The sequence below is a fragment of the Chelonia mydas genome, chromosome 5 (genome assembly GCF_015237465.2).
Source record: "Chelonia mydas isolate rCheMyd1 chromosome 5, rCheMyd1.pri.v2, whole genome shotgun sequence".
Lineage (NCBI taxonomy): Eukaryota > Metazoa > Chordata > Testudines > Cheloniidae > Chelonia > Chelonia mydas.
In genome coordinates this window covers 116,147,623-116,166,169 of record NC_051245.2, presented here as the reverse complement: position 1 = coordinate 116,166,169, position 18,547 = coordinate 116,147,623, and the positions used below count along the sequence as shown (strand labels likewise).

The following is an 18,547-nucleotide window of genomic DNA, read 5'->3' as shown; positions in this document are numbered from 1 at the left end:
TGGAGTTGGCATGTAGGGCTAGGTACACTAGCCTAAGGCCTGCTATGGATTCAGGGGAATCTTCAGCTGCTGTCTTAAGGCTGCTTTAAGTTTCCTTTATGCTACTGCAGTGACTTGCACAGGAATTGCCAGGGCCTGAGGATCTGGCCTGGACGTCCAATTCCATCTTTTGCTAGGTCTTGTCTAGCTTTTGTACTATGCTTAGGTTCATTGTATCTTACTGTGTGCACTGATCCTGTCTAGGTTCTGTTTCCAGTTGCTGCATAATTCTTAACTGGCCCACTTAAATTCAGTGGTCTGTCACAGCAAGGGCTTGCTGATCCTTGTGAATGACAGCCCATGTCATATCAAATCAATCCGCATCTCTGTCTGCATCTCATTTTGTGTCAACACACACACCCCAACATCACAGTGCTCTGAAGTCCACCCTCCAAACCACTGTGGAATGAACCTGTTTGACCCATTCTCCTCAGCAAAACAGTTCAATCTTAATCTTAGTTTGGTACAACAATAATGCAAAAAATATGCCCTTGGTGTTTTATTAACTTGAAGGATTATGCTTTCAGCAATGTATCAGAAAGCATTTTATCTAAGCTGTATTAGCTGTTAAATTTGCATTTGAATTTCAATACCCATCATTTCACATGCAGAAATGACCCCAGAGAAAGCAGGGACAACATTCATCATGTTATACCACTTTGTCAGTGGAAGGAAACCAGAAGAGCAATCCCATTCCACTTCATCTATATTCTCATCATCAAATTTTCTTGCTTTGGTGGATACCTTCACTAAGTACTTTGCAATTCTTTTGGCTGGATGTGCCTTTAAAATCTATTTTACACATTAAAAAAATGGCATCGTTAAGGGCTGTATTTCTCCCACCCAGTGCCTGACTCATCTATAAAAAGAAAAGGAGGACTTGTGGCACCTTAGAGACTAACAAATTTATTTGAGCATAAGCTTTCGTGAGCTACAGCTCACTTCATTGGATGCATTCAGTGGAAAATACAGTGGGGAGATTTATATACACAGAGAACATGAAACAATGGGTGTTACCATACACACTGTAACAAGAGTGATCACTTAAGATGAGCTGTTACCAGCAGGAGAGCTACGTAGATTGAAAGATCTTTGGGGCAGGGACTGTCTCTTACTGTGTGTATGTACAATGCTTTGCACAATGAGGCCCTGACCTTGGCTGGAGCTTCTAGACACTCCTGTAGTGCAATTAACAGTAATCCTGGAATGTTATAGTCCCCTCTTGTAAAATGCTGAGCACTCTCTAATCCACTGATACCAATGGGAGTTGACAGCTCTCATTACTTGACAGGATCAGGCTTTTGGTTACTTTTGTGTAGCGGTGGTTTTTAGCATTTTGGGGAAACCACAGCTTACGCTGTTGTCCAAAGGAGTAACCAAAAAGATACACAGATCCTTCCACGTGTTGACTTTACCAGCTGGGACCCAGCTGCGGCAATGAGCTCCATGTGGGTAGACCCTGTGACTGTGCAGAGCCCCATCTATTTCAATGGGTCTCCATGTGCGTACAGCTGTACTGAACTCATTGCAGGATTGGGGCCTACATCTCCAAAAGCCTGTTCCGCTCTTGCTCTCCAGATGGAAAAAGAAACTAATAAAAGGCCTGAAAGTGCTTAGACATTTGGATGCTTTACAAAAGGAGACAAATAATGTTCTTTGGTTTTATGTGGTCCAAAGAGTCAGACTGAAGTAAATGGGAAATTGTATATTGGGGAATATTTGGCAAGACAAGAGCCTCTAGGCCTCCATAACCACTGAAATTCCCTCCTGTATATTCTGAGAGGTGATGGCAGTTACCCAGGTTGAAACAACCTGCAGGTGTTATAAAATTCTCTTGTAGGCAGTTTGAGGCAGCCTAATGTATTTCAAAGCTTGCAGAATAAGCTAAAAATAAAGAGTGCTGTAATTCGATTGTTAATATCCCATTAAGTTTTATGAGCATGAGGAAAGAAGAAGAAGAAAAAAAGGTTGCTTTGTGGGCTCTTTTCACAAAGCCTACAAAATAGCAATAAACAGCCAGCTTGCCATTAGACTTAGAGACTATTTATAATACTTCTGTGAGGCACTCTCCTGCTTCATGGAAATATTAAATCAGTGGAAGAGTGGAAATTTGGGGGGTTGAGGGGAACTGGTGTTCCATTTCTTCCTCCCCATCTACCACCTTCCCTGGAGACACTGACTACAGCCATTAGAGAAAATGACATTCCGCACAAAGAGAAAGCAACTTCACTTAAACCAGCACGGCTCTGCATGCTGGAGGATGTGGGTGGGCGGGCACGGAGTTCAGAGACAAATTGCAGGGCAACATATCCCAGTCCCATTTTGAAATAAGTAAGCATTTGCTTAAGATTTAACAAGTCAATCACTGTATGCTAATTGTTGTAAATGGTGAGGATTAAAAATGATAAGAACAATACGTCTCATTTCAAAATAATTAGCTTTAGTGACACGTTTGTACAGCACACAGAAGGAGCGTGTTAATGGAAATCAGCCCACTCTCTGTATGTATATATGACTGTATTGTAATATGAGGCACTTTTATACAGTGCCTTGCAGACACTGGCTAATCAGCTATGGTCACATTTTCAAGGTTCCAAGCAGTTCCCATTGATTTTGATTGAGCATGCAGCTGGTCAGTACCTCAAAAAATCAGGGCATTAGACCTCACCAATGTCCTGTCAGGTAAATATTATTATCCCTATACTGTATATGCCAAAAGTGAAATCCCTGCAAGCTGCATGGGAACTTTTTAAAGACACCATAATAAAGGTTTAACTTAAGTGTGTACCCCAAATTATAAAACATAGTAAGAGAACCAAAAAAGAGCCACCGTGGCTAAACAACAAAGTAAGAGAAGCAGTGAGAGGCAAAAAGGCATGCTTTAAAAAGTGGCAGTTAAACCCTAGTGAGGAAAATAGAAAGGAGCATAAACTCTGGCAAATGAAGGGTAAAAATATAATTAGGAAGGTCAAAAAAGGTCAAAAAAGAATTTGAAGAACAGCTGGCCAAAGACTCTAAAAGTAATAGCAAAAATTTTGTAAGTACATCAGAAGAAGGAAGCCTGCTAAACAACCAGTGGAGCCACTGGACGATCAAGATGCTAAAAGAGCACTCAAGGACAATAAATCCATTGAGAGAAACTAAATGAATTCTTTGCATCGATCTTCACAGCTGAGGCTGTGAGAGAGATTCCTAAACCTGGAATGTTCTCTTTTGGATTGGTAGCTGGTTAAAGGATGGGAAACAAAGAGTAGGAATAAATTATCAGTTTTCAGAATGGGGAGAGGTAAACAGTGGTGTCCTCCAGGGGTCTGTACTGGGACCAGTCCTATTCAACATACTCATAAATGAGCTGGAAAAACGGGTAAACAGTGAGGTGGCAAAATTTGCAGATGTTACAAAACTACTCAAGATAGTTCAGTCCCAGGCAGATTATGAAGAACTACAAAAGGATCTCTTAAAACTAGGCGATTGGGGAACAAAATGGCAGATGAAATTCAGTGTTGATAAATGTAAAGTATTGCACATTGGAAAACGTAATTCCAACTATACATATAAATGATGGGGTCTGAATTAGCTGTAACCACTCAAGAAGGAGATCTTGGAGTCATTGTGGATAGTTCTCTGAAAACATTCACTCAATGTACAGCGGCAGTCAAAAAAAGCAAACAGAACGTTGGGAATCGTTAAGAAAGGGATAGATAATAGACAGAAAATATCATATAGCCTCTATATAAATCCATGGTATGCCCACATCTTAAATACTGCATGCAGATGTGGTCGCCCCATCTCAAGAAAGATATTTTGGAATTGGAAAAGGTTCAGAAAGGGGCAAAACAAAAAAGATTAGAAGTATGGAATGGCTTCTGCATGAGGAGAGATTAATAAGACTGGGACTCTTCAGTCTGGAAATGAGACAACTAAGGGGGAATATGATTAAGGTCTATAAAATCATGACTGGGATGGAGAAAGTTAATAAGGAAGTGTTATTTATTCCTTCTCATAACACAAGAACTAGGGGTCACCAAATGAAATTAATAGGCAGCAGGTTTAAAACAAACAAAAGGAAGTACTTTTTACACAACGCACAGTCAGTGCGTGGAACTCTTTGCCAGAGGACGTTGTGAAGGTCAAGACTATAACAGAGTTCAAAAAAGAACTAGATAAGTTCATGGAGGATAGGTCCATCAATGGCTATTAGCCAGGATGGGCAGGGATGGTGTCCTTAGCCTTTGTTTGCCAGAAGCTGGGAATGGGTAACTTGGGGTGGATCACTCGATGATTACCTGTTCTGTTCATTCCCTCTGGGGCACCTGGCATTGGCCACCATCAAAAGACAGGATACTGAGCTAGATTGACCTTTGGTCTGACCCAGTCTGGCCGTTCTTATATTCTTATGTGTATGGGGAAATAGAAGAAGAGAGGTTTAGTGACTTAATCTAAAACATTGAGCGAGTCCCTGACACTGAAATTTAGGAGTTCCTGGCTCCTAGGCTCATGTTCTAACCACTAGACTATGCTGCCTTTCTTTGTCCTTTCCCATATCGTATACACCCAGAAATTGACTCTGTTCTACCTGTTGATGTGTGACACTGACTCCCTTAGTGACCAAGGGCAAGTCACTTAGCCTTTCTGAGACTCATTTTCCCCGTATACAAAGTGAGGAAAATAATGTCATTATTGTGTGTATTACAATAGCATTTGTCTAAAATCAGTTTTGGTGCACTCTAAACAGGGTTAAGTGTGTGTATAGTGTGTGTGTTGGGCAGGGGTTCACCCACATAACTAGATTGATTTTCATTTCACAGATAGAAGTTTTGCAATGAAGACAAAGCCCAAGTATTAATTATTATGTTAAACTCTCATAAAAGTCAATGATTGTACAACACAAAGACTAAGAAGAAAAGGATAACGAGTCTGATTTTGGGGGTGAGGGTGGTAAATATGAAGGTACTGACTAAATAGACCTGTCCATCTTAAACCACTTTGTCCTGGGTAATAGTTTGTGTCTTAACTAGTGATGAAGGACTGAGTTTTACAATGTATGGCTGGACTAACCTTATCGCTAGCCTCTAAGTTGGAAGGGCCAAGGGGTGTGATTAATGCAGAATGAACAAGCTACCCTCATTGCTTCCTTCATCTTAGCCCTTTATCATGTGGATGGAGTAGATTAGTATTTGTTTTGTAGCTAATACTGGCCTTTTGCTGCCATCCTTGCTCTGCCTCTGCAAATGAAAATGTCTCCACAGACAGCAAAATAAATGGACTTTCATTAACAAGCACTATGTTGATCTCACAGATTTATGCAAACTGCGTTGAAAAGGCAACACACATGCATGCCTGGGATAATATTAATTGTGATCTGTCCCAGAAAGCTAGATCTTTTCATTTGCTTTGTCTCCTTTAAAATGTCAATTGATGCTGGGTGGGAGCTGTATCTGCTTCACCTGGATAAGTAGATGAAGGCCTCTCAAAGGGTGGCTGCAACACCCACAGAGGTAGGAGCTAAGAAAGATGAAGGGGGTTAGATATAGTGCTAGCTTGCAGCCTCTTTATTGCACCATGGAGTCCTGGGTTAGACCCCTTGCTAGAGTGCTGCTGGCTCTACTTGGTCTTATTCTGTGGGGGGCTGCTGCAGCTTTGGTCTTTGGTGGAGCTTTTGTGATCCTTACATACAAAAATTATAAATCCTTCTTTTGGGATTGTTTCCTGCTTGTGCCAGGCTGGCTGGCTATTGTATCTGCCTTTCTGCTGCTGCCCACTGGTGCTTTAGCTATCTGTATCTCCACAAGGAACTCCCGCTATCAACAGGGGACTTTCATGTACTTGCTTGTTGTTCTGCTTTGCCTGGAAGCCTCTTCAGCAGTCTTGGCACATGTCTACTCTGACAGGATGAGCTCTGAACTGAACTGCACCATGGGTCACCTCTTCCATCAGTACAATGGGACTTATTCCCAACATCCGGGCAGTAGGGCTGTGGACGTAATCCAGAGACAGCTGCAGTGTTGTGGGGTCCACAACTACACAGATTGGGCAGAGGCAGTAGCTTCACGACATGTCCACACTGGAAATATATGTGCTCCTGAAAGCTGTTGTAAAGAGACTTATTCAGATTGTACTGGTGACATGCACCGGTCAGAGCAGCTCTTTCAGGAGGGCTGTCTAGGGAAGCTGGGCTATCGGCTACAGTTTGTCATGGGCTATGTGTTTTGGTGCTGTGTTGTTGTAGGTTGTCTGGAGGTGTTAGCTGCTATTAGCACCGGGATACTCCTGCAGCATAGGCCATTCCAAGACTTCCGAATTCTGGACTCTGCCACGTTTTCATAGACTTAAGAAGCGGGAACTTGATTGATCTGCCCCATATCTCCTGAGGATGTAGGTCAGCACCAGTTACAACTATACTGAATGCAGACTCTTTTTATTTAAACACAAGAAACCCATCCTAACCCACTGTTAATTTTCCCTAAAATGGAAAACCCTCTCCTAAAGAAGGGCCAGGTCCTGGATTTGATTTTATAAAACTGATATTAATAAAAATCTTTGTATTTGCAAATCCAGCTCAGTTAACTGAGTGGGCAGTTAAGCCCCTGAGAAGAGGTGCACGTTTGAGTGTATGCAAAACTGAAAACTGCTGAAAATAAGAGTTGCCACGGGTGTAGCTGGAGGCTTAATTTGGCTCAGGAAAGCATCATTAGCCAAATCAATGGGATGAGCCGTGGTACTAAAGTTAAGCACGTGCCTAAATGTTTGTAGGATCAGGGCCTAAATCACGAGAATAAATCTGACTACTTAATTGACCTCACTGGAGTCAGAGCTTTAACTGAGATCAGAAACAGTCCCTATTACTTGAACATAAATTCAAACCAGCAGATTCATATCTCCAGCCTTTCACACCTGGCATTATGCTACAGGCCTGAGAGAGAGAAAAGGATCAAAACAAGAGTATTGTATTAGGATATGCTTTTTTATTATAGGCTAATGTCATTCTAATATTTAACTTCTACTGTACCCAAACCAAGAGATCTGGAATAATGTAGGGGTATTTTTCTAAAACAAATCCCTATCTATGTTGCTCATCAGGAATGGCAAACTGCATGGATTATGAAACATCTGTGTGGGGGAAGGGGAACTAAAGCACTGGAAAAAGTATTTCATGGCATCTAAGCAACTGCAGAAGAGTGGTGGGGGGGGGGGGAGGGGAGAGTCAAGCTCGGCTATTATGGAGATGGTTAATTTAACAAACCCTCAAGTTTCCCCTCTTAACAAGTCTCAAACACTCTTCATTAAGTAATGGCAAAACTAAAGAAGGAATAAATTGTTTTTAATCACTTAATTATTAGCTTTTGAAGATGACAAACTGTAGTTGGTAAATGATGGCAAAACTTAAAGTGTAGTATTACAAAAAAAAAAAATGTATGTTTAGGGGAATCTCCTCTCAGAATACAACTGAATTAATTCAGTTAAGCCTGTTTAAAAACGTGAAAAACATTAAATGAAACCTGTTGCAGAGCTCATTCAAATCAAATGCCCAATGCTGCGTATCCATAGGGAAACAACTTGTTAATGAATGAAAAGGGGGAGCGCAATGGATCTTTTAGAAAAGAGGGAGCCAAGGGAGCCTTCTAAGACTTGAAAAACTGTACAACAAAGGTAATTGTATGAGTTTTCAAGCAGGATAATAAGAAACCTTTAAGAAGAGTCCTGTTACAGTTTACAGTGTAGACATTGCATGATGGAGTAATGTACTTAGGAACCAGAAGAGACTCAGCTGTCGTAGCCTAACATTTTATAATGCTATGATGTTTCAGTGATGTAATCAGAAGGCGGTGATTCTACAAATAGTAGGAAAGGGGCCATCCCAGTTAGGAGATGAAGTCATTTGAAGCAATTAGGGGATAAACTAAGAGAATGAAATCCCTCCTTTTCCCCATCTCCCTGGCTTGGGGAACTTAGCTCCTCCCCCTCCCCCAGTCACTCCCCTTTCTACCCCTCTTTGGGTACTGAGAATGCATGGACTAGGGTCTTTCAAGAGGGAGAAGATGGTGGGGGTCTCCCATCCTTCCTGCTGGTAAGTGGAGCAATGGCATCACTTCTCAGCTAGAAAAAAGAGGTGTGTCACATGGGAATCTCATATTCATCTTCTGCCCTCTAAAAGATCAGTTTGTCTCCTGGCTTCCTCAGTCTTACAGTGGAGCTATTATATTAAAGAAACAATAAACAAAGAGGGAATTAAACCTGCATTGGGACTTACCCACCGCAGTTGATTTGTGGGACCTATTTAATAACACCACAAAAAATGTATTTGGTCTTCTACATACAGTAAAATCTATATTGGTAGAATATCAGATAGACTATTTTGACCCTGGCAGGAATGGTGGAGCGTGAAAGCAAAAGAGAACGGACTCCTACAAATGAGAAGGTTATATGTAGTAAGGTCGCTAAGTAAATTATTATTATTAAGAATTATTTGGTCTCAGGCTGAGAGCCTTTGAATGAGGAAGGTTACTATGTGGAACAAGTTTTTAAAAAATTGGATGTATCCAAAGAAATAGGACAGTTGTGTTCCCTTGATGTCATTCCAGTGCATTTCTACTCGTATAGTAATCAGGTGCTCAGATACTACTATAACAGATGTTACAGTCATTTGTAATGTTATACATTGCTATTGCATGTCTCATTTTGAGGAGATCTCAAAGTGCTTCTCACATGATATTTGAGCAGTGCCAGTACAGGTAACTTACATGTAGCATGCTATACAACAGTGGTTGAAGGGGAGGGGAACTGAGCCTAATCCCCATTGCTTACAAAACATCACGTGATCTTTACCATTCCTGTAGAATAACCTGGAACCTATCTGTGTAGACTTTCTCCTGAGATAATCTTGGGGGAATCAATGGGTTCTGAAGGATTAACCTCTTTTCTAACAAAAATGACTGAGGTAAATGTAAGCAGTGAAAGAAGACACCCCTTCTCAAAGGGAAGGAAATATAATCAAGATTTAGTGATAGCAGGCAGACAAGACACCTTCTTTGATACCTAGCTAATCCCTCTTAATCTTCCCTAAAGCAGGAATGCCCTTTTTAAATGAGTCTTTTTTCCCAGCAAGCCTTTCTGGGGCTGTCTTCTTACAGCTGTCGGTCTTTGCCAAATTTAACTCTAAGTGGCCATTTTAGAATTAGCTGCTGCTCACGGACTCTTCTACACCTTCCACTGGTGATCAGTCTTAACTCTCTTATTATTTCCTCTTCTCTTTTCTGAAGTGATAGTATGTTATCGCGGGGGGAATTTGGCTCTTTAGAGTGAAAGGTATTTTGTTTTATTTCTAGTTCAGGAACCGCTAACACTAGAAGTTGGTATTGGCCCTGATGCACTAACTGTCTCATCCTTTGTGGGGGATGTTAATACGTGATACTAAAATACAAAGGGGGGGGGCAGGGCATGTACAGGGATTGGCGGAGCAGGGGGAAGTGTTGTTGTGTTTTGTGTCCAAGTGGTTAAAGCTTCATCTCCTGCCTGCTCTGTTACTGAAGTGGTGAAAATCACCTGAAGTTTAATTTTTCCAACAGAAGTTCTGGGCTTGATGCAAAAACTTGTGGGTGAGGTTTTCTGGCCTGTGTTATGCAGGAGGTCAGACTAGATAATCTTGAAGGTTCCTTCTTGCCTTAGACTCTATGAAAAACAGAGAGGCCTTAACACTTTTCAGCTGGGTGAGCTGCCCCAGCTAGGAAAGTTTCCATGCAACAGCTGCAGCTTTAGTAGGTAAGCAGAATCTTGCATGCCGAGTAAAACCACCAGGGACAGCCTTTGCCAATATCTGGCAGCTGTCACTTCAAACACCCGGAAGAATCCCCATTTTGTACAACTATCCCAAGGATAACTGGATTGTTTAAAGCAGCAGAATATTTTCTGGGAGGCTTTCAAGGAAGAAGTAATATGACCGTGAGTTCACAACTGTTTGATGTTCAGTTACGGTCTGAAGGGTTGGAATATGCTAATATAAAGATATTTTGGGTGCTCTAAAACCTGGCTTTCTGCTGAGTCCCCTTTTGCCTGCCTTTTTTTCTTTTTTAAAGGAGGTAACCTTTTCAGAAAATCTGCTATTGTTTGCTGTTTACTGTGGGTCACTATGGAAACAGATACCCTGGCCACAATCTAAATAGAAAGTAAGGTTAATTGAAGAAAAGGAGTACTTGTGGCACCTTAGAGACTAACCAATTTATTTGAGCATAAGCTTTCGTGAGCTAGAGCTCACTTCATCAGATGTAGCTCGCGAAAGCTTATGCTCAAATAAATTGGTTAGTCTCTAAGGTGCCACAGGTACTCCTTTTCTTTTTGCAAATACAGACTAACACGGCTGTTACTCTGAAAGGTTAATTGAAAAATTCAAAACACATGATACACTGGATTTAATTGACCCAGTGGTGGGTTGTATATAGGGTTGAATATTTTTCTTCTGTTTGTATAGCACCTAGCACAATAGGATCTTGGTCCATGTTTGGGGCTCCCAGTTGTTAGTAATACAAATAAATAATAATAATGATGTGCACTGTAACTGCATGTGAAGTCAAAGTTTGGTATTTCAATTCAGGGATACTTGAGGGATAGGGTGGGAGAGACCTTTTGATGACTTACATTTGCACAGCTCTTACAAAACACTTGTCTTGTTTGGTATAAGAATATACTGGTACTTTACATGGAATTACTCACCTTAGACTGGACCAACCCTGCAAACACTTGTGCATGTGAGTAACTCGATTCTAGTTGAATTACTAAAGCTACTCAGATTTGTAAGTGTTTGCATTTCAAGTACCTAATACTCCACCAAAATTCCCGAATATTCACTGCTTCCAAGGAATTCATATAAACATAAAACACAAAGAGGAGGAAAAAGTAAACAAATCAATTCAAAGGTATTTCCATTGTGCTTTTCAAAGTGGTGTGAATAACAAGTTGTTTGACAAATTTAGCATGTGTGGAGTTTTTGTTTTGTTTTGTTTTTTTGTTTTAGTGGAAGACTAGTCTTGTACTTAAGGCACAGGATTAGGAGTCAGGAGACTTGTTTTTTTCCCCTGCAGACTCCTTTAATGGCTTTTGACAAAACACAACCTTTCTGTGCTTCACAGTCCCTGCCTATGAAATGGGGATAGTAACTTCCCAACCTTGCAGAGGTGTGGAGGCTTTACGCGTTTGTGACATACACAGACACTATGGCTGAACATCACAGAAATGACTCCAAATACTTGTTTCTGTTTGCAAATTGATTGCAAGCAGTGTTTTGTTTTGTTTTAAATCATGCTCTCTTGTTAATATCTTAGAAAACTCAATTAGGGAAGAAAAATAGACATTCCAAGGGACCATCCTACCTTGAAAAATATCTACTTAAAAGTGTCTTGCTAATGCTTGAAGCCAACTCATCAGCTCTTTGAACTTTATTAATTGCAGAGAAAAACTTAGGGTAGTAGGAAAGCCACTACGGTATTCATGTTGTGTATCCCTTTGAGTTTATTCCACTCTTAAATTCTGTATGGATCCTTAGTAGGGGAAACCTCTTGCAAAATTGTGTGTGATTTTCATATATGTTGGTGTATATTATATTTGGAATATGCAATGTGCGATTTGTGTCTGTGCCTAAACATATGTATACTGTGGGGTGCTAAAGTTCCATTGAAATAAATAAAAGCACGATTATCTGTCCTATGGTATTAGGCAAGTAATTAAAAAAAAAATGTCTGAGGATCCTTTAGAGACTTGCACAGAAGTTCACTGGGTGATAAGGCTGAAATTGGGCAATAGTACTGCAATTTGTTTCTTAGATGTCCCTTTTTAATTAAGGGAACTTCATGTGGTAGCTGTTGATCACATGGAATGCCTGAGAGACTTACCTGCTCACAGGAAATTTCTCATCTGTTGCTTCATCCTTTAAAATATGCCAACAAGTGTCTCCTCTGATAAGCATCAACAGATGCAGCAAGCATGCCTTTCTGATTAGGTTTGAAACTGTTAAATTTCTTATCAAGGCTTATTTGCTACCTCCTAAGAAGATTAGCCAGAATGCAGCTTTGTTTGTTAGTGAAAGTATGAAGTTGAATCTAAATTAATTAATAAAAAGAGGGTTTGATGCTTCATTGGCTAATGAAAAGAGTACTCTCACCATACAGTCTGAAAACATCCTTTTGAAAGAGGGAAGAAATCACTCAGAGCTAAACAGTGTAGTGTAACCCTCCAGGCTGTAATGTGTGAACTCTGTTGTCTCCTAAAAAGTTGCTAAAATGTTAACATCTACCAGGAACATGGATCTTTCATGAAAGAAAGAGGCTTGTATTGCTATTTGCTAGTGCTGCCAGCTCTTCAATCTAAGGTGCAGCTCTTCAGCTGACATGAACTGGTTTAGAGCTTGTCTACAAGGGGAACCTATTTTGGAATAAGGCAGAGTGTGAATAGCTCTTCTGGAGTAGCTCCCCTGGTGGAGATGCTTATTCTGGAATACGAGTGCCTTTTTCTGGTTTAGCTTAATCCACTTCCAAAGTACAATAGCTATTCCAAAACAACTATTCCAGTCAATTTCCCTGTGAAACCATAGCACCATTGACATCAATCGTGCTAGGCTGAGTTGCACCAGCTGAGGATCTGGTCCTATATCTTCAACTGACTTTTAGTATACAGGCTCTTTTTTTTTTTTTTTTGTAAATGTACATAGCCCCTTTGAGTCTCATTTTTGAGAGGGGGAAGAATGGCCCTGTGGCACTGGCCTGGGACTCAGGAGACATGAGTTCAATTGGTTGCTTTACCACAGCCTTCCTCTGTGACCTTGGGCAAGTCGCTTAGGACCAGAATTTTGAAGAATTTAGAGCTCTGTGCCTAGGGGCTTTTGTAAATTCCACTAAGTGCCGAGCTGTATCTTTAGGTGCCTAAATTCCTTTAAAAACCTGACCAATAGTCTCCCTGTCTCTCAGTTCCCCACCTGTAAAATGAGATAATTGCGCACTCCAGCTCACAGGCATGTTTTGAGAATAAATTCATAGACTCTCAGGGTTGGAAGGGACCTCAGGAGGTCATCTAGTCCAACCCCCTGCTCAAAGCAGGGCCAATCCCCAATATTTGCCCCAGAGCCCTAAATGGACCTCTCAAGGATTGAACTCACAACCCTGGGTTTAGCAGGCCAATGCTCAAACCACTGAAATAAATGAAATCTGAGTCTCCTGATTTTCAAAACTGATCAGTACCCACGGACTTAACGGGAAGTTGCTAGGTACTCGGAACGTCTAAAAAACAGGCCACTTGTTTAGGTGCCCGACATTTTGAAAGTCTTGGCTTGTGGTGGTGGTAGCAGGTCATTTCTAAGGATGTAGTGGCCAGATTCTGCTGTCATGTATGCCAGCATAAATCAACTGAATTACATATAGAGGAGGGGAGAAGCCAGGCCCAAGCTTCTTGTTTTACAGTATGATTCCAGTAGATTACAGAAAAGCATCCTGTAGTTTGTGGTATGACAGGAGGAGAGTGCCAGTTAAACTTCTTATTCAATTATGTCAAATGATCGACGTTCATTATGTGAAGTAAAGTGAAATTAAATTACAGCAAGTCAGTGATTATATTAGATAAAGTGATGTCTTAAATTGGATAATGTGATCTCCATTCATTTATTACATTAAGTTCAGAATGTTGGATATGCATGCTGTTACTGAACCCTTAGAAAAGCTTATAAAGGGAGACTAGTTAAAACAAACAGCTCATCACTGAAGCTACCCTCTCTCCAGTCAAGTCCCTCCTCATGACCCACTTACTTTGTGAGGCCCACAAATGCTGGGTCAGAAAAACCTGTTTATGGGCAGATAAAAGGAGATGTTAGATATGGCTTGCCCTGTGGTCTGGAGAGCCTAGGGCTAAGCCAACCTCATTACAGAATGAGCCCAGCCTGAGGGGAATCAGGTAATTCCTCATGAAGAGCAGAAGGTGGCTACACCAAAGAGGAAGAGTCAGGCATAACTGATGATAAAGTCCAGCTGGAAAAAGAGCTGGAGTGATAGCCAGGTAAGCAGCTTGGAGCAGGAAGGAAAGCTCTCCAGGTAGGGAGGCCTGGGAGAGACCCTGCATAAAGCAGGAAAGAAATGAAGTGACCTAGAGGGGAACTTAAGAGGCTGGGTAGAAAGTGGCCTGGGTAAAGGAGCAGGCCTAGCTATTCACCACAGGGCCCTGGGTTGGAACCCTTAGTAGAGGGTGGCATGGGGTTTCCCTACTGGCCCTAAGGAATGGGGTCTACAAGCCCATTGCAATGGTTATTGAGCCCAGCAGGAGTACTGCAGGCTAAGCCTGGAAGACCCGAAGGGGTGGACGGCGTATGGTGACCTGGATGGAGGGCCGAGTCACTGGAGGAGAAGCCAACGCAGTGCCAGATTGGTCATTGACAAGGGGGTGCCAGCAAAGCAAGAGAGCAGTTATGCCATGCCTGGCCATGAGGGAGTGCCTAGTGGTGAGTGGACTCATTTACAGTATACAGACCTGTGAGTTAGCCCCATGCTTTGGCTCTCCTGGTGTCTTGTGTGTCCGGCCTATTTATGGTATTGTCTGTTTGGGGCAGCACATCATGCCTTTCTTTATAGGCCAAATTCTGTAACTCTTGTTCACGGGACTGTAGTCAAAGGAACTACTCAGTAGTTCTGTGTATGAGGCCCAAGGTATTTCCTGGTAGCTGAAAAAATATGGTTGCAGGAACTTACCTTTAGGGACCCAAGTCTGAAAACCTGGCCCTTCTCTATCTGCTGTGGCCCCCATGACTGTAGTATCTGAGCACATGACCCTCTTTAATGTATTTATCCTCGGAACACCCCTGTGAGGTAGGGAAGTGCTATTATTCCCGTTGTACAGATGGGGAACTCATAGAGAGACTAAGATCCATGAAGGCATTGTAAGTCTCTGCATGACGGTGCCTAGACAATCGCAGGAACGGCACAGTGATCCACAAAGCCTGAGTTAGGTATCTAGGCTCCCTATACAATGCATGGACAAAGATGCACCTTTGAATGCGACCCACAAAAGCCAGCATGCTCGATGGGGAGCAGCCCAAGCTTGCCAATGGGAGATAATGGTAATGGGTGTGTGCTAAGCCTCACCCTCTCTGAAATGGAGTCAGGCAGCTTAGGCACCTAATGCCAGGGCCGGTGTGACCACTAGGCAAACAAGGTGGCCTCCTAGGGGGCGGCCAAAGGCGTGCTCCGGGGAGGCGGTGGAGCGGAGGTGAGCTGGGATAGGGGGACGTGGGGAGAGCCGCCTGCAGCAAGTAACGGGGGAGGTGCGTAGGGGAACCGCTCCCTGCCACAGCTCACCTCTGCTCCTCCTCCTCCCCCGAGCACGCCACCCCGCTCTCCTTCTCTTCCTCCCAGGCTTGTGACGCCAAACAGCTGATTGGTGCTGCAAGCCTGGGAGGCGGGAGAAGCGGTGACGGCGGCGTGCTCGGGGAGGAGGCGGAGCAGAGGTGAGCGGGAGCGGGGAGCTGCTGCATGGCTCCCCAGGCCAAGGGGAGGTGGGAGGGGGGCGGGGAGCTGCCGCACGGCTCCCCAGGCCGAGGGGAGGGGGGGCGGGGAGCTGCTGTGTGGGGGCTGAAGGCTGGGAGCTGCCGCAGGGCAAGGGGGTGCGGACACACGGTGGAAGTTTTGCCTAGGGCACGAAACATCCTTGCACCGGCCCTGCCTGAGGCGTTTCTTGTGGGAATGAGTGAGACCCCTGATACGCTCCACACAACATGGTGGGAGGAGGAGGAGATGGTGATGGGGTGCCCATCTTATAACTTTTAGCTCAGTGGCTAGAGCAGTCACCTGGGACGTTGGAGACCCAGGTTCAATTTCCTGTTTTTGCTAGAGAGAGAGAAGATATGGACAGGAGCCTCTCGCCTACCAGAGGTACAAATTTAGGTATGGAGTGAACTTTTACCCTGACGATTGAGGCAGTGAGAGTGTTTAGGCCCCTACGGGGTTCAGTGAGAATTCTGTGGGTTACAGTGGAGCCAGTATGGGGACTTAGGTACCCAAGTGATTTGCCCAAAGTCTCACAGGCAGTCTATGGCAGAGCAGAAAATTGAACCTCGCTCTCCCGAGTGCCAGACTAGTGCCCAAAGCACTGGACCATCCTTCCTCTTATGCCTGGATGAGGCCCTTGCTTTTAATGATCTTATCCAGAAAAGCCCCATACAGCAAATGACATGGAACTCAGTTTACCGGTCAAATATGGAAGAATAAAGGCTTGGGATGATCCTGCTAGGACTCAAATCTGTTGTTGCAGTAATTCAAAAGTTAATAGTTAGGCCACTAATCTCCCATTTACAATAAGATGCAAAACTATGAAGTCATCCCGACAAAGCCTACAGCTGCTACCAGCAACTCCATCTGCCTGAAAAATGACAGTGTTTCCATTGCGATTGTTCCTCCATTTGCCACTATAAAAGCAACTATGTGTCTTTCCATTCTGCATTTAAAATGGCTGTAATACTTGGCTAATGAACACAGGAAGCGTTTTGTTTCAATATTTCATAGTAAGAAATGGCAGGCGATGGATTTGAGGTCTGTCACATATTGTGCTGGGTGCTGTGGTAAACTTACAACTCGAATTTTGTTGGTGGAAATGCAGGTTCGGATCCATGAGCTCTCAGCATTAGAAGCTCTATTCATAAATAGAATAGCTTGGGTGGGATTTTCAAAAGCATCTCAGTGATTTAGGAGAACAAGTCCCATTGAAAGCCAGAGGTGGTTTTATAAACTCCACGTATCACTCTACGTTCACTGGGAGTGTTGTCTTCGGTAAGGAGTAAGTCCTTCTGTCTGTTTGGATATCTCAGAGTCTGAGCAGCACCTTACACTCATTCCTGGACTTTTGCCTCACAACATCCTTGTGACGCAGAGTGGTATTCTCTCCATTTTCCCAATGGTGAATTGACCTACAGGATAGGTTGAGAGTCTGTCTTGCCCAAGGTCATGCTAAAAGTCTCTGACTGAACTGAGAATTGAAACCAGATCTCCTGAGTCCCTGCCCAGTGCCCTACCCAGTAGATCATCCTTCCTGAACAGAAAAGTTATGGTAGGGAAGTCCTTCAAGCCAGAAAGCTTCAACTATGGAAGACTAATCAACATATTGGGCTTAATTCAACGTGGGAGAAAATAATGCTTTAAAATAAAGTAAAATGTGATTGTAAAGTCCACAAAAATTGGCAAAAACTGCCATGGAAATCTTTAGCCATGCAGGCCAGACAGGATCTCATTTTTAAGGACTAGTCTAAAAGAGACCCATAAAGTAAATGACAAGGTCACTCAGCTATCTCCCTTGGAACATTCAGGGGCCAAGTTGGCCTTGCTGGGATTTGAACCTGGAGTATGGTTTCTCTGCATTGTAAAACAGTTGCTGCATTTTTACTTAAGAGGTGGTTGCATTTTCAGTGCTGTAGTTATTTGAATTAATATCTATTGATTCATATAAAAATGTAAATGTTTTTTAAAGGTGAACAGAGAACACATGAAAACCTAGAGTATAAAACTCAGGGGGCCATGTGTGCGGGTAGGGGTCCATCTGCTTGATTCTGACTGGAGGGTTTGACCAAGTTCTTAATGTTTTCTGGGAGGCATTTTAAAAAAAAATTACTGTTTTGAAGCAGTTCCTGTGAAAAACTTGGATTGAAAAATGTATATTGTTCAACTTTTATACAGGCAGCATATTTATTCTTTCCTCCTCCTACTTCCTAATGGCTTATTGGCAAGCAGGTTAAAACCGGTTTATAAAAACAAAACTGAACTGCAAGATGTCTATAAGCTTCCCGTCAACATTCATTGTCTTAGATGGACAAGAAAAAATACGTTTGCAAATACTAAATTGTGAGAAATGTTAAAATGAAAACTAAGCTATGAAGAGTGACAATAAAAAATGACTGTTGTTAGAGAAATATTTTTAAGGGCTTCAACAATTACTCTCTTCTCGTGCATGCAAATTTATAGTCATTAATATCCTCTGACCTAATCATAGGATCAGAATATGCTCTCAGAAATTGATGATCCTAAATTAATTTTATGCACAGTTATTGCTATAAAATGAATTAATTTGCTATGATGTATTTGCAGCGTCATGTTAAAAAAATACATAATAAAAATACTAGTCTTATTCTGAGATAATAGAGTATCATCACAGTCCCTTCTTAAAAGTCCACATGCTGGTTTCGTTGTCTTTATAACTAGCAGGTAGCATAGCCGTGGGGAGGAGATGGGGGAAATGGCCTGCAGAGTCACATCAGCAAAAGTAGAGCAGATCTTCATAGATTTGAAGGCCAGAAAGGACCATTATGATTATGCATAACACAGGCCAATGAAGTCCAGGTTTTGCTGGTATTACTACGCTGGTCTATCAGTAGCATAATCTTGTGTGTAAAGCGTGAGAGTCAGAGAATATAGCTGGATTGAGTCCTTCATATCAGTGCATAGAGACACCCCTCCACGTGCAGATCTCCATGCTCTTGCCCCAGAGGAGAGCTCAG

The 18,547-nt window shown here is 42.4% G+C and overlaps 1 long non-coding RNA gene across 1 annotated transcript in view; it reads left to right on the top strand.

The window, feature by feature from the left end:
* The first annotated feature begins 5,466 nt into the window (after positions 1–5,466).
* Positions 5,467–18,547, top strand: part of LOC122465967 — a 114,267-nt gene continuing 101,186 nt past the window's right edge. The window contains exon 1 of the long non-coding RNA XR_006291126.1: positions 5,467–5,537. This is a non-coding gene — a long non-coding RNA (uncharacterized LOC122465967). The remainder of the gene's footprint in view (positions 5,538–18,547) is intronic.